At 50.2% G+C, this 9361-nt stretch overlaps 1 non-coding gene across 1 annotated transcript; it reads right to left on the bottom strand.

The window, feature by feature from the left end:
- Positions 1-7422: 7422 nt before the first annotated feature.
- LOC146352606 (signal recognition particle RNA) lies at positions 7423-7722 on the bottom strand. The gene has a single exon (XR_014788684.1).
- Between the last annotated feature and the right edge of the window lie 1639 nt (positions 7723-9361).

Consider the following 9361-nt stretch of genomic DNA (forward strand, 5'->3'; position numbering starts at 1 on the left):
TGGGGCATGTGTCTGTTTTTAAAGGTGACATAAGTGTGCATTGCTGATTAATTGCAGATTTCAAATCCGGTTGCAGGAAATTCATCCTTGAAGCCCTTCTTCATTTCCTCTTGCCGGTATTAATCTCTTCCCTCTCCTCATCCTAGTAACTGAATATAAATCTGTGCTATCCCTTAGCAGATCAATAAGACAAACCCTTGCTGCAGTGGTCTTTCAATTTACTGCTGTTCTGCTTGGCAAACTTATGGGACTAAAACAATAATTCCTAACCCAGCGGATCAACCCATTGCATGTATCTGGATTCTTATCTGTTGGCTTTAGTGACAAAGGTAAGTTTGCATTCTGTTTCCATCAAGTTCTCCTTGCAGCATCAAGCCTTTTAGAGCAGCCTTCCTCTACGTCCTATGCTCCAGTTGTTTTGTACTAAAACAACAACAACAACACAGAATTCCTGACCATTGGTCATGCTGGCTGGGGTTCATGGGAGTTGAAGTCCAAAACATCTGGAGGGCACCAGATTGGGCATGGATAATTCAGTGAAACGGATGTATTCCTCCTTCTGCATTATGTACAGAATGGACTATAGACCCTGTCACAAGTTACTTGTGTAATGTTGCAAAATGTGTAGGAAGGGGCTATGAGGTCACACATGTAACCTTGCTCTCAGTGATGCTTGGCTCTCCTCGGCCTAGCCCTGCTGCCCAATTAGGGTGGCCATGTGTCCTCAATTTGAAGGGTTGCCAGAGAACTGTCCTCTATTTGAAGGCGTCCTTCATTTAAAGGACTGTTTGGTGCAATTCCAGTTTAAGAATAAAGAACAGTAAGACCTGTTGCCCATCAATAGTTAGCACTATTGACAAGTCATCTGGTCACAGTATTCCACACTATAGTGAGATTAGGGCTGTGAAGGCTTCAGATCTGGATTTCTGAAGCATGGCAGCCATTTTGTGCACAATCCGCCATTTTGTGACAGCCACAGTACTGAGGATCACCTAGCTACACAGGAAAGAAGTGGCTGGGGGGCCCCCCCTTTCCCCCTTTTATAGTATGGTTCCCTACCCACAAGCCCCCTCCCAACATGCCCATGAAGACCCCTTCTCACATTCACTACACAGGGACTAAGCCAGGCAAGGGGTTGGGGGAAGAGGCTGTGGCCTCATTACATAGAAATGGTGCAATCTGATTGGCCACTCCTGGATAGGGATGTTAGAGAATTCCGACGCGGATCCCAGGGAAGCTGAATTCCAGTGAATTCAGCCCCCCGGAATCCATGGCGGAACGGAGCAACCCACCCTACCACCCTGCGAAAGCCCCGCGAAATGGAGCCTACCTTGCTGCAGCTCTGGCAGCAGCGGCAGCTCCGGCAGCAGCTCCGGCGGCAGCTCCGGCAGCGGCGGCTCCATTTGCGTCCGTGGCAAGCTGTGATAGGCTATGTAAGTATCTATATAGCCTATCACGGCTCAGGGCAGGGACGCAAATGGCGTAGCTGCCGCCATTTGCCTTCTTTCCTGTTGCCGTGATAGGCTACATATATATATATATATTTATGTAGCCTATCATGGCAAAAGACAGGGGCACAAATGGCGTAGTGGCTGCCATTTGCGCCCATGTCTTTTGTCGTGATAGGCTACGTAAATATATACATAGCCTATCATGGCAATAGGAAGAAATGCAAATGGAGGCCGCCGTAGCCGCCGCCATTTGCGTCCATGTCTTTAGCCGTGATAGGCTAAATATATATTTATATAGCTGTCAGGGGGCCCTAGCCGGCCTCTTTCAGTCTACTCCAGTAGCCAACTCCAGACACACAGACAAAGGATTCTTTTCAAGGCTTTATTCCTTTTACAACTTAATAACTCTATCACCAGCGACTAAGCTATGAACAGCAGAGTAATATATGCCCAGGGTTGGAAACAGTTGGTCCCCATTTGAACGAGAATTACTTGCAGACCCTGAACTTATGGGCTAGGGAGAGTCCCTCCCCTTTTCCCTTGGGTCCTCTGGACGCGACCATTGCTTGCGCGCCAAACGGGCGCTACGCCTCCTTTCTGCGCCCTCCATAGCTCGTTGCTCTTTGCATCTGCGTTGAGTATCCAGCAAGCCCTCCTCCTGCGCTCTTTCATTCCCAGGACCGCTATCTATCTCAGGAATGCTGGCAGGAGGAATCTCTGCCAGCTGCAGGGCCTGGGAGGGATGAGCACGCTCCTCTCCCACAGACGGCTATTCCTCCTCAGAATCAGAACTGCTCTGAGGTTCTATAGGCTCAGTGTCCACCCTGACATCATCCCCACTCCCATGAGCCCCCCCCCGGGCTTGTGGGGGTACAGCTGGTGGAAACATCTCAGCAGCAACAGAGCATGTACATATTCCGTGGGTTCCCAGGATCGCTCATCTGGCCCGTACCCCTTCCAGTCCACTAGATATTGCAAGTGTCCACGAGAAAGGCGGGAATCCAGAATCTCCGCGACCTCAAACTCCTCCTCCCCCTCCACCAGCACTGGCGGCGGGGGGGGAGCCGGTCGACCAATGAGGGTCGCCAGAAACCAGGGGGGACAGCAAGAACCAATGAAAAACAGGATGGATCTTCATGGAGGGGGGGAGAGCCAGGCGAAAAGCAACAGGGTTAATCTGGGCAGTAATCTGGAAAGGCCCCATGCAACGAGGCACGAGCTTCCTTGCGGGTGAGTGAGAGGGGAGGTAGTGGGTGGACAACCAAGCCCAGTCTCCTGGTTGCAGAGACAGACCCGGCTGGTGCCGTCGGTCCGCAGAGGCCTTGTAGGCTGTCTTGGCTTGCTCGAGGGAGTCCTGTAAGAGGTGGTGTACCACTCACAACTCCTCTAAAAAGTCATGGGCCGCTGGCACCGAAGAGGGAGTTAGGGTGGACGGGAAAGCCTTGGGGTGGTAATCAAAATTGGCAAAAAAATGGAGTTTGGCGGGTGGAAGCATGGCAAGTATTGTTATAAGCAAATTCTGTGATAGGCAGCAAGGAAAACCAGTCATCTTGATAACTGACATAACAGTGCAAATATTGCTCCAGAGTCACATTGGTGTGCTTGGTCTGACCGTCCGTCTGTGGATGGTGGGTGGAGGAAAGACGGAGCGTCACATGTAGAAGCCCAAGTAGCTCCCTCCAGAAATGGGCAGTGAATTGGGCCCCCTATCCAAAATGAGACCCTCAAACCATCCAAAAACTGAGCTACCAGCGCGGTATCATTCCACTGTAAATCTTGCATCAGCAGGCGAAAAGTTGTCGCATAGCTGGAAACTGAGTCCTTGCCCTGCCTGAGGTGGTGAATCTCCTGAGAAGCTGTCTGCGTTAGGGATGGACGAAAGGGACTTAACTTGTCCCGCAGCTTGCTTCGCAGTGGGGGGGAGGCGCTTTGGTTCTCCCCCCGAAGTTCAGGCGAGGGGGGGGAGGCGCCACGCCTCGCCCGGCCGAAATTCAGGCCGGGGAGGAGCGCCCCGTCTCCCTGGCCGCGAAAAAAAAAGTAAAGTAAAAAAAAAAAACCACACCCGTGATAGGCTACGCAATGATTTACGTAGCCTATCACGGCTAGATTTCCAAAGTCAGCCATGATAGGCTATGTAAATTGTCACGTAGCCTATCATGGGTGACTTTGAAAAAAAAAAAGCGCGTACGCAAATAGCGGCGCCCATGGGGCACCGCCATTTGCGTTCCTTAGTTTGGCATGTCTAGTCTACGTAAATCTTTATGTAGACTAGACGTGCCAAACTAAGGAATGCAAATGGCGGTGCCCCATGGGCGCCGCCATTTGCGTACGCGCTTTTTTTTCCCCCAAAGTCACCCGTGATAGGCTACGTGACGATTTACGTAGCCTATCACGACTGACTTTGGAAATCTAGCCGTGATAGGCTACGCAAATTGTTACGTAGCCTATCACGGGTGTGTGTGTGTGTTTTTTACTTTCCTTTTTTATTTTGCAATGGCGGTGGTGGCAGCCGGTCAGAAGACCGGCCGCCGCCGCCCCCGCCGAAATGCTGCCGAAACGCCGCCAGGACCCGCCGCCGAGAGGGACATTCGCATGAGGTAAGTCCCATCCCGGGGTGGGGGCGGGGGGCCAGCGGAGAATTTCACCACCAATTTCGGGGGCCCAATGCGTTGGCATTCAGCCTCCCAGAGATTCGTGGAGAAATTCTCCACCATCCCTAGTCTGCGTACACAGGGGGTCACCGAAAAAACAGGCCATCGCTGTCATGAAATCTTGATAGTCCCCGAGCAGGGGGTTGTTAGCGAGAAGGAGTCCTGAAGCCCATTTAGCGGCCACGCTGGAAAGTAGGTTAACCTCAGGTCGAAGGCTCATGTACAGCTCCGATTGGGCCCTGAAAATCTGAAAAAGTCCTGTCTCACCAGAAAACTTCTCTGGCAAGGCCACCGGGCACTTGCGGCAGGGGGGAATAGGAGGTGGCGGGGGTTAAGCCGCAGCTTGTAGATTCTGCATGGCAGCCATCAGTTGAGCCATTTGATCATGGAGAATCTGTTTCTCTTGCGCCAGAGCCTGCACTGTTGGGTCTCCAGCACCCTCTATTTGGCAGTAGGAGGAGAGAGAGAGAAAAAAAGAAGAGGAACGGGGACCAAGCTGTCAGGGGGCCCTAGCCGGTCTCTTTCAGTCTACTCCAGTAGCCAACTCCAGACACAGACAAAGGATTCTTTTCAAGGCTTTATTCCTTTTACAACTTAATAACTCTATCAACAGCGACTAAGCTATGAACAACAGAGTAATCTATGCCCCGGGTTGGAAACAGTTGGTCCCCGTTTGAATGAGAATCACTTGCAGACCCTGAACTTATGGGCTAGGGAGAGTCCCTCCCCTTTTCCCTTGGGTCCTCTGGACGCGACCGTTGCTTGCACACCAAACGGGCGCTATGCCTCCTTTCTGCGCCCTCCATATCTCGTTGCTCTTTGCGTCTGTGTCAAGCATCCAGCAAGCCCTCCTCCCACGCTCTTTCACTCCCAGGACCGCTATCTATCTCAGGAATGCCGGCAGGAGGAATCTCTGCCAGCTGCAGGGCCTGGGAGGGATGAGCGTGCTCCTCTCCCACAGACAGCTGTTCCTCCACAGAATCAGAACTGCTCTGAGGTTCTATGGGCTCAGTGTCCACCCTGACAGTAGCCTATCACGGCTAAAGACACAGATGCAAATGGCGGTGGCTACGGCGGCCTCCATTTGAGTCCCTGTGCAGCCCAGCAGCCGGATGTTCAGCTGTGGGTGGCCATGGCCAGCGGCTCCACAGAGTTGCTGCAGAGTGGAGCCGGCCAGGGAGGATTCCGGGGGGAGGGACGGAGCACCTCCCCCCTCCAGCGGACACCGCCACCGGAACAAGCTAAGGGATTCATACATCCCTACTCCTGGAAGGGAAGATGATGTTGCATCGAAGTATGAGTTGTGTAGCTTCTGAGTTTCGGTTTCAGTCAATCACCTTCTTCCTGTGTTGCTAGGTGATCCAGAGTACTAGGGCTGTCACAAAATGGAGGATTGTGCACAAAGGGCCTCCATGCTTTGGAAATCCGAATGCGAAGCTTACACAGCCCTAGATGAGATCGTACTGTATTTCTATTTAAATTATAATAATAATTTCTAAATCTATATCTAAATATTAGCATATGCTAATTTATGCAAATCAGTGCCCTCTTTTGTCCTCTTCATTTCCTCTTTTTTGGACAATTCACATGGCCACTCTCGTTGGCATGGCCATCTGAGGTGGGGAAGTGTTTGTATGTAGGCCTTTACACTTGGAGGCTTTCCCAAGTTCTGGAACTCTCCTCACACAGGGTTCCAGGATCTGGGGAAGCCTACTTCCATAGAGATGTACATAGGTAGGGTTTCCCACCTCACATGAATGGAGGGGATGAGGCCAATGGAAGCACAGGAGAGGGGCTACAGCAGGAGAAGGCAACAAGTGGAATGCAGGATATATGCAGCCCACTCCACCCCCTGGTGCAACACCCACTGACCCTGAATTAAAGGGTTTTTTTGGGGGGGGGGTGTTCTGTAGACACTATGGAGTGCCAAAATGGTTACATGTAGCTTGGAAACAAGCTTAATTCACCCCTTCTAGCACTCTGTAGTGCTATGGTGTGGTATGCCGCTGAGTTTCAGTGGCAAACTGGTGTTTCTCTCCCCCTCGCTCTCTATTTACTTTTAGGGAGGCAGCATGGTGTCGTATAGAATGCGGCTCATGGTGGGGAGGGGTCCAGGGGACAACAATGGCCCCTGGAGCTCCCATAGTTGCCCGCCCCCATGGCTCCATAGCCCCTCTCTACACACTTCGTCTCTTGACACAAGTAACACTTGAAGAGGGCTATTGTTCCAGCCTCTTCCTCATGTCTCCATTAGGAAGGTAGATTAAGATAAGGCTGATGAGCTTCTCTACACCACACCACAGTCATTTGCTAAAGTAGATGTTTACTAACTGTGCAATCCTGTGCATGTTTACTCAGAAGCAAGCCGCAGTGAATTCAGTGGGGCATACTCCTAAGTAAATGTGTATCAGATTGCAGCCTAAATGGTAACATTTTACGCAACGTGGACACAATAGAATCTGTTTTGCCACTTCTGAGCTCCCTCTTATGTGATAGTTTCAGCTGCTTCTTCACACATCTAACATAGTTATTTGAAGTTAGGGATATATATGAACACAGATTAATTCAAGACAGTCTTCATCTTTGTTGTTTTTGCCATAACGGACTACCACCACCATGGCTACCACCCTGGCGATAGATTTTTTAAAAGCTTGTCCCATCCCATATACGTTTTCTGAGTACCTGGTGAGAAAAAGCACCTGGAACAACAAAGTACTGGAAATGTTACCTTTTGATGATAAGTCATTAGGAAATAGCTGTTCTACCTCTCAGTCCCTAGCAGGGCTGGCCCTGTCCTCAGGCAGAGTGAAGCAACTGCCTCAGGTGGCAGGTGCTGGGGGTTGCAGAGTCAGCCTCCTGGTTGTTCCTCCTGAACTCTCTGGCTTTTCTCCTCTGTTGTGTGTGCGATGCAACCTGTCCTGTGGCCCCTGAAACTAGCCTTCTGTCTCTGCTGCGGTGGAGGACGCTGCTGTCCCATTGCCAGTACTGAAGCAAGATTCAACTGCCAATTCAGTGAATATGTGGGCCGGGGAGGTGGAAGGCACCATCTTGCCCATCACCTCCGACAGCAAAATGGCTTGGGCCAGCCCTTGTTCCTAGACATTTGTGCAGGTATTTTATTTCACTTGCATACGTGATGCTATTTCAAATCAGAAATAGCAAAGTGAACCTCCCCCCACCCCCCAACTCCACTCAAATGAGGAGTGACCATGTGTGGGATTCCTCCCTCTTCAGGTGGTCCTACGTTGGCCATGTTGCTGGCAAAAAGTAAATTCTTTGCATATAATTTCTTTTTCGTTCTTTATTTTTTGCGGGGAGTGGGGAGGCTGGGTCCCGCTCCCGTGCTCAGGCCAGACTGCAGGGGCTGCTCACAGGGGCTGTCTCGCCACTGATCAGCACAGGATCCTTGGCCTGTTCTGTTTCCAGCCTGGGCTGGTTCACCCCTTCTTAGGCAACCTGGGGGCAGCCAGTTCCCCAGGGATGACCATATTGCTGCTGACCTCAGCAGGGACACCCACTCAGCACAGCCCCTGGAAGCCTCAAACTCCTGAGCTCAAAGGATCCTCCAGCCTCGGCCTCCCGAAGAGCTAGGATTACAGGCAGGAACCACCACGCCCAGCTCATATAATTTCTTCTTCTTCTTCCTCTTCCTCTTCCTCTCCCTCTTCCTCTTCCTCCTCCTCTTCTTCTTCTTCTTCTTCTTCTTCTTCTTCTTCTTCTTCATCGTTTATATACCACTTCTCATTGAACAAAGCCCAAAGCGGCTTACAAAGCAATACAAACACATACACACACATTATATGAGAGCAGGGGTGCGGAACCTCAGGCCTGAGATCCCAACCTGGCCCTCCAGAGTTCCCCAGATGGCCATGCCCCTTCCCTTGGCCCCACTCCCTTTTCCCCAACCACCGCTCATTTGACCGTTTCCCAGCTTTCATGAACTTTTTTCCCCATTCTAAAAGCTTGGAATGCCTCTCCTAACTAAGGCTTCATTAGCAGCAACAAGATCTTTGAGCTAAAATACACTAGTATTTTTGGCTCCATCCCCTTTGCCTTTGGCCATGCCCACAACTGGAATGTGACCCCCGGGAGCCTCTCCAAAACAGAATTTGGCCCTTGGACTGAAAGAAGTTCAACTCCCTTGTATCAAAGACAGCTGGGGAAATGCAAAAGGAAACAGATACATTGTCAGAAAACATCCGAATCGCATCAGCGTTAAGGCCTGACATACCTCAGAGGGGAGATCGTTCTACAGGGCAGGGCCACTGAGGAGAACGCTCATCCCATCATTGCTGCCAAACAGAAACCTGACCTGAAGGCTACAGCATGGACAACAGAGCCTCCTGCACCTAAGCTGGTAGGCCAATTAGCTGTGACACTAGGTGACTAAGGGTGCAATCCTACAACTCCCAGTGCTGGCTGGGGCCTGCTGGGAGTTGTAGGCCTTTTCTCAGTCTAAACATGCATAGGATTGAGTCCTAAATGACTTCTGAAGTTGCTTTATTTGGCCCAAAGAGCTATTCCAGGATTCACACAGTGAAGAAAGAAGAGGTATTAGTTACTCAGAGTTTTGTCTGAGCTTCACAGCATAAAGAAACCTTTTGGAATGACAGGCAGGCACTGTTCGTTTTTTAAATACTAGAGAAAATGTTCCTATTCACATTCTGTACACCAAGTCACATGGAAGCACACGACACAGGAAATTTCAAAGGTTGTGATCAGCAAGACGAATGGGAAATTCCTGTGGAATTGCACATGGTATTATATCCACTAACACCAAGTAAATTTGTCATGGTTAATGTTATTATCATGATTGACCATTTATACAGAAGTGCTAAACTGTGGGTAAAGCCGGCAATACATCTGTTGAGGGAGCCTTACAGAAAGACTGGACTCACACAGGAAATGGAAGCTTAGAAATTCTTTATATTCAAACCAGTGAGGCAGAGCAAATGGTACTTAGAGTCTCAAGGCAACTCTGACAAGTTTATCATCCATTATTTTACAGATGCCAAGACAATGTCAAAGGCAAAGCACACCTGCCTGAAGGTTTTATACAGCAGTAATAATCACCTATGCAGCCCCTTTTACATCCTGGTATCCTTGGTTCTGATCTTGATAAGTGCTTAGTGAAGACTTAAATTTCGGGCTGCTTTCTATAAGTGTGGGAGAAGGGAACAGAGCACTAATAGTAGCTTTTGTGGTTACTGAGAACTATCTCTCAGAGTCACTTGGCAACCTGGGCCCCATCTACATGGG

Source organism: Heloderma suspectum, chromosome 2, assembly GCF_057233095.1.
Source record: "Heloderma suspectum isolate Gila_16-S chromosome 2, 16-S_ref, whole genome shotgun sequence".
Classification (NCBI taxonomy): Eukaryota; Metazoa; Chordata; class Lepidosauria; order Squamata; family Helodermatidae; genus Heloderma; species Heloderma suspectum.